Source organism: Heterodontus francisci, unplaced genomic scaffold (assembly GCF_036365525.1).
Source record: "Heterodontus francisci isolate sHetFra1 unplaced genomic scaffold, sHetFra1.hap1 HAP1_SCAFFOLD_124, whole genome shotgun sequence".
NCBI classification, from domain to species: domain Eukaryota; kingdom Metazoa; phylum Chordata; class Chondrichthyes; order Heterodontiformes; family Heterodontidae; genus Heterodontus; species Heterodontus francisci.
In genome coordinates, this window is record NW_027140322.1 from 4246116 (window position 1) to 4254026 (window position 7911).

Below are 7911 nucleotides of genomic sequence, written 5' to 3' on the forward strand. Positions count from 1 at the left end.
GCAATACCAACAGGCAGGTGCGATCCGTGTAGAGGCCCCTGGTCGTGATCAGCAGCCACCAAGGGGACCTGGCCATTACGTTTGCGGTACATCTACCAGGCCCCACATGATATACCAACAGATGTCAGATCACCAGTGTCAGAGGAGATTGTGCGTATAGAGAGGGTGGTGGCATGTCTCTGTGCCCTGCTCAAGGATGGCCTGCAGCCCATGGGCTCCTGTGGACATCCCATGCCTTTGTTTCTCATCATTACAGCGGTCCCGAGGCTGATCCCTCTGAAGCCTGTTCGGGGACCACCAGAGACCTTGTTGGGTCATGCAGTTAGAAGTGCACCGCTGCATCAGGGAGGTCACCAATGGCCGCACCGGATGGCCAGTGAGGATGTTCACTTCAGGCCGGACTCTCACAGCCAGACCCAGAGGGCCATTGGTTCTGGCATCATTGCCGGAGAACCATAGGTTGTAATGTTCATAGACTGCACACAAGTGGTCATCAGGTCTACTGCCAGGCTACCACCTGCAGACGTCAATATTAAAGGAGCCCACTCAATCCAGGTGAAGCTGGTATGTGAACACCACAGTTGCTTGCAGCGAATGTGTGACCACCTCTCAGGAAACTGTCATGACACCTGGGTCTTGCACCCGTCCCGGCCACCACCACTGTTCACTGAACTGGCCCAGAGGGAGGGGTGGCCTCTTGGAGTTAAGGGATATCCATTGCAGACATGGCTCCCAACACCAGTGAGAGACTCCACCACTGCTGCAGAGGAGAAGTACAACGCCAGCCACTGAGCTACAAGAGCCACCATTGAGCAGCTGATCGACATGCTGAAAGAACGCCTTCAATGGCTGTATGGATAGGGTAATGCCCTGTACTACAGGCCGAAAAGGCCAACTCTTTTCTTTGCTGGTCTGCACAAGTATGCACCCAATAGGGGCCAGGCTTGGCTTGATGATGAGAGACGTCAATAGATTCCTCCTCGGAATATGAGGACGCTGAGGACATACAACATGAAAGATACATTGGAGGGCAGATGACACCCAGGCTCTGCACACAGGGCTAGCAGTGAGCGAGAGACGTACAGAGGTGTCATATCAGACAAAGGCTGTCTGCTCCATCGGAACCACCATGAACTCTGCAAACCACACTGATGCAATGTCCATGTCACTGAGTCCCTGCAGACGCTCATGAGTAATCATGGCATAGTAATGGTGTTTTTGCATACGTTGGCTCTCCTGAAGTGCCAACGGTGCAAAAGGATGTGACGTTCCCGCTACATGTTGGCACATATCATTCCCACAGAGAAAAGGACACACATGTTGGTGAGGAACATTTAGTGAAAGGAGTGTTTACATTGCTGTAACACACGTGTATTCCCATTTGTATCAGTGTGTTCTCTGCAAACCTCTGTAATACATTTAATGGTCTATTTAAGTCTCACGTACTGGAATGTGCAAAATTAAGATTATTCACCCAGGTGCAGCTCGCCTACAAGAGGGAATGTTACACTTAAGTGGGAGAAGAGAATCACAACTTCACAGGACACTGGGACACAGCAGGGTAAGTATGTGACAGCAAAGCGGAATGTGTTAGGGTAACTAAGCAGGTCAGGCAGCATCTGCAGAGAGAGAAGCAGAGTTAACTTTCAGGTCTGTGAACTTGGACAATTTAACTCTGCTTCTGTCTCCACAGATGCTGCCTGACCTGCTGGATTTCTGCAGTACTTTCTGCTTTGCTGCCAGATTGACAGCAGCCCCACTCCGCAACAGTCATGTAAGTATTTCTCGGACGGCTGTCAGGAAACAGGTGCTACAGCGCTCTATATTAGTTATCAAGCGTAATTTAACAATTAACCAGAACAATAAACCCTGTGTATTCGGGATAACATCTAAGTTAGCAATTAACTGAAACGTTTTACACTCTACTTTAGTTATCAAGTCTAATTTTACAATTACCAAGAATTTTATACCCTGTGCATTAGGGATGAGATCTTATTTAACAATTAACTGGAACAATTCATGTTATGTATTAGATATCATGCCTAATTTAACAACTAACCGGAATATTATGCCTTGTGTATTATTGGTGACATCTAATTTAACAACCAACTGGAGCGTTTTACACTCCGTATTAGATACCATGTCTAAAAAAGCAATTAACCAGTATATTATTCCCTGTGCATTAGAGATGACATTTAACTTGATAATTTATTAGAATTTGAAGCACGCTATACTAGTTATCATGTATAATTTAACAATTAACTAGAATATTATAACTTGTGTGTTAGGGATGACATCTAATTTAACAATTAACTGGAACATTTTACAAACTATATTAGTTAGTTTGTCTAATTTAACAATTAGCAAGAATATTATACCCTGTGTTTTCGTGATGACATCTGATTTAACAAGTGGAACGATTTACGCTCTTTATTAGTTATACTGTCTAATTTAACCATTAACCAGAAGATCATTCCTTTTGTATTTGGGATGGCATCTAATTTGACAATATATTGAAATTTTATACACTCTTATTAATTACCATGACCCATTTAACAATTAACCAGAATATCATTCCTTTTGTATTAGGGATGGCTTCTGACTTGACAATATATTGGAATTTTATACACTCTTATTAATTACCATGACCCATTTAACAATTAACCAGAATATTATACCCTGTGTATTCAGGATGACAGCTAATTTAACAATTCACTGAAACATTTTACACTCTACATTTATCATCATGCCCAATTTAACAATTAACCAGAATATTACACCCTGTGTATTCGCGATGACAACTAATGTAACAAATGCCTGGACGTTCTATACTCCGTATTAATCATCATGCCCCATTTCGCAATTAACCAGAATTTTATACCCTTTGTATTCGGGATGACATCTAATTCAACAGCTAATGGGAACATTTTGCACTCTGTATTAGATATGATGTCTAATTTAACAATTAACCAAAATATTATCCACTACTTAATATGAATGACATCTGATTGAACAATGCCCGGAACGTTTTCGTCTCTATATTATTTTGTATGTCCATTCAAACAATTAACCTTAATATTATCCCCTGTGTGTTATGGATGGCATCGAATATAACAAATGCCTGGAACGTTTTACGCTCTATATTAGTTATCATGTCCATTTTAATAATTAACCAGAATATTATCCCCTGTGTATTATGGATGAAATTTAATTTAGCTATTAATTGGAACATTTGCACTCTCTATCGGTTATTTTGATTTGATTTAGAGATACAGCATTGAAACAGACCATTCGGCCCACCGAGTCTGTGCAGACCATTAACCACCCATTTATACTAATCATACACTAATCCCATATTCCTACCACATCCTCACCTGTCCCGATATTCCCCTACCACCTACCGATACTAGAGGCAATTTATAATGGCCACTTTACCTATCAACCTGCAAGACTTTTGGCTGTGGGAGGAAACCGGAGCACCCGGAGGAAACCCACGCAGACACAGGGAGAACTTACAAACTCCTCACAGGCAGTACCCAAAATTGAACCCGGGTCGCTGGAGCTGTGAGGCTGCAGTGCTAACCACTGCGCCACTGTGTGGAGTTTGCAAGTTCCCCCCTGTCTGTGTGGGTTTTCTCTGGGTGCTCCGGTTTCCTCCCACAAGCCAAAAGACTTGAAGGTTGGTAGGTAAATTGGCCATTATAAATTGCCCCTAGTATAGGTAGGTGGTAGGGAAATATAGGGACAGGTGGAGATGTGGTAGGAATATGGGATTAGTGTAGGATTAGTATAAATGGGTGGTTGATGGTCGGCATCTCGAAACTAAACTAAACTAATGTAACAATTAACCAGATTATCCCCTGTGTATTAGAGATGATATCTAATTTAAAAATTAACTGGAAAGTTTTACACTCTGTATTAGTTAGCTTGTCGAAGTTAACAATTATTCAGAATATTTTACACTGTGTATTAGACATGACATCAAATTTAACAATTAACTGGAACATTTTACACACTCTATTAGTTGTAATGTCTAATTTAACAATGAACACGAATATCATCACCTGTGTCTTAGGGATGACATTAAATTTGACAATATATTAGAATTTTAAGCACTCTACACTAGTTATCCTGTGTAATTTAACAATTAACCAGAATATTACAACTTGTGAATTAGGGATGATATCAAATTTGACAATTAGCTGGAACATTTTACACTTTATATTTGTTTTGATGCCTAATTTAACAGTTAACAGGAATATTCTACCCTGTGTATTAGGGATGGTGTCCTATCTAACAATTAACAGGAACAATTCATGTCCTATATTAGTTAACATTCCTCCTTTTTCAACTAACTAGGATATTCACCCTCTGTATTAGGGATGACATCTAATTTAACAATTAGCTGCGACGTTGTACTCTATAAATTAGATATCATGCATAATTTAACACTTAATCAGAATATTATAGCCTGTGTATTAGTGATGGCATTTAATCTATCAATTAACTGGAACAATTTATGCTCTATATTAGTTGTATTTCCCATTTGAGAATTAACCAGACTATAAGCTGTGTAATGGTGAGTTCATGTTGTTTAACAATTTGCTGGCATGTTTTATACTCTATATTAATCATGTCTCTGTTGGAAGCTGCAGACGGAAGATCTCCAGAGGAGATGAGGTCAGTGACAGTCCCGGGGGAATCGGAAGAAGTGTCTGAGTGTTGGCACTGAGCGTCTGCAAGGTAGAGGTCGGTACACCGGACAATAACAGCACCACCCTTATCTGCAGGCTTGATGACAATGTCGGGGTTAGAACTGAGACTGGCATGTTCAGAGCAGGGATAGTTTAGAGTGAGTGTGGGTGGCAGAGAAATTATGATGACACGCTGACAGTTTTCAATGAAAAGATAAAGAGCTGTTAAGAGGCCAGAGGGAAGGGTCCAGGTAGAGGGTGCATGCTGGAGGCGGGTGAATGGGTCTTCTGGCCGGGGAAGGACTCCTGTGCAAAGAAGTGAGCATGGACGTCAAGGCAATGGAAGAAGAAGTTAATGTCGTGCCAAGCACGGAATTCATTGATGTGGGGGTGGAAGGTGATTAAACTGAATCCTTTGCTGAGCACCAAAAGTTCAGCACCAGAGAGGGGAAGGTCAGAGGGTATAGTGAATACATGGAAAGGGGTCAGATCAGAAGGGGTTGGGTCAGAGGGAAGAGAAACGGAAGGAGGATCTGCAGGGGCATTAGTTCCCATCAGCTGTTGGAACTTGCGTTCCATAGCACATGAAAGGAAGAAAAAAGACTAATATTAATGCGTAGGATAAGACGAAGGATGAAATGAAACTGAGGAATAGAACAGCTTTGAGATAACGTGAGGTGGTGCTTCTTGGTGGAGAGAGAGGTCCAGTGTGTACATGCGGCGGGCACATGCAGAAATCCAGTGTAGATCTCAGGATGCGGCAAGAACAGCTGTCCGACGAACGTTGTATTTCGTAGAGATGCCTGTAATCCTGCTGGATTAAAAAAAAGGATGCAAATTCAGTTGGAATCCACGTGGAATAAGTCGGAGTTGGAGACAGTCACTGAGGAAGGAAATGTTAATGTGAAAACATGTTTTGGTAGACACTTTAGCAAGCAGCACGACGGAAATAGAAAGCAATGAAAGTGAACAAGGTAAAAGAGGCAAACGAAAATCCCGTCGGAGAGAAGAGCAGAACTTCTTCAATGTAATTACTGGAAGAGAAGTGGCAGTGAATTAAACACTAAGATAAAAGCAAAATGCATCAGATGCTGGAAATCTGAAATAAAAACAAGAAATTCTGGAAATACTCAGTGGGCCTGACAGCAGTGAGAAGCAGCGTTATTGTTTCAGGTCAGTGACCGATTTTCAGAACTGACAGATATTAGAAATGTAAAAGGTTTTAAGCAACTAAAACGGGGTGGGCAAGAGATAACAAAGGAGAAGGTGTTGATAGGACAGGGTCAGAGACTAATTGACCATATTGTCATGGAACAAAGGCAAATAATGTGCTAATGGTGTGCTGACATACAAAGCGTGAGGACAAAGAGGGTGAGAATTGACTGTTGAGCAGAACGCACTCCAGTCACTCACATTAAAAAACAGTAGGTAAGCATAGTAGAAACAAACTGAAAAACCTAAAATAAAGTAAACAAATAAAAAAGGAAAAAGAAAACAAAAGAAAATATAACCAAAAATACAAAGGGGGGCGTCATGCTCTGAAATGATTTAACTCCGTGTTCAAGCCGTCAGGCTGTAGTGTGCCGAATAGGTAAATGAGATGTTGTTCCACGATGTTCTTGTGTTGATGTTCGCTGGAACACTGCAGCAATCCCAGGACAGAGATGTGAGCATGAGGGCAGGGGTGGTGTACTGAAATGACCAGCAACCGGAAGCTCGGGGTCATTCTTATGGACTGACTGGAGATGATCACCATGCCGAGCTGGTACAATGTGAATATGCTTGAACGAGCTCAGGATGCTGATCGCCCAGTCAAGCTGGGGCAGTGTGAATATGGGTCAACCAACCCAGGATACTGTTCACCATGTCGAGCTGGTGCAGTGTGAATATGGGTCAACCATACCCAGGATACTGATCACTATGCCGAGCTGGTACAGTGTGAATATGGGTCAACCAGCCCAGGATACTGATCACTATGCCGAGCTGGTACAGTGTGAATATGGGTCAACCAGCCCAGGATACTGATCACATGCCGAACTGGTACAATGTGAATATGGGTCAGCCATCCCATGATATTGAGCACCATGTCGAGCTAGTGCAGTGTGGATATGGGTCAAACAGCCCAGCATTCTGATCACTATGCCGAGCTGGTACAGTGTGAATATTGGTCAACCATCCCAGAATACTGATCACCATGCTGAGCTGGTACAGTGTGGAAATGGGTCAACCAGCCCAGAATACTGATCACCATGCCGAGCTGGTTCAGTGTGAATAAGCATCAACAAGCCCAGGATATCGCACTGATACCTTCCTTTATTAACAAAGTTCCAATTTTGCCTTTTTTCCCCGAATGTCAGATATCCTTGAATTTTGAATTCCAAGTCTTGGTCAGTCTGCAACCATCTCTCTGTGATTTCTCTCAAATCACATTCATTTATTTCTATTTGTGCTGGCAAATCATCTATCTTGTTGTAGATGCTGCGTCCATTCAGATAAAGAGCCTTAAGCTTAGACTTTTTTCCCATTACTACTCATTTTGGTTCTAATTTCTGCTGCAATATTTTGCTTATATTTTCTGCTCCTTCCTGTCACACTTTGATTACTGTTCACCTCTTCACTACCCTGCATCTCTGATCTCTCATTTCCTTTTGATTGTTTTTAAAACTTCCCTTGAATTGAAACCCCCCACCCCCGTCCCCCGCACTAATTAGTTTGAAATCGAATCTACAACCCTAGTTATACGTATGGGCATATGGGCAGGACACTGGTCCCAGCATTGTTCAAATGAACCCCGTCCCAACGGAACAACTCTCTCCTTCCCTAGAACTGGTACCAGAGCACCATGAATCGGAACCCATTTCTTCCACACCAATCTTTGAGCCATGCATTTACCTCTGTAATCTTATTTATCCTGCGCTATTTTCCACGTGGCTCAGGTAGTATTGCGGAGATTATTGACTTTGTGGTTCTGCTTTTTAATTTAGCACGAGCTGCTCATAGTCCCTCAGCGGAACCTCTTTCCGAATCCTTCCTCTGTCGTTGGTACCTACATGGGCTACAATAACTGGATCCTTCCCCTTCCATTCCAAGTTCGTCTGAAGCCAAGAAGAGGTCTCCTCAACCTTGGCACCAGGTAGGCAACACAGCCTTCGGGACTCTCTATCTTTGCTGCAGAGAACAGTACCTATTCCCCTAACTATCCTAACCCCTATTTGTA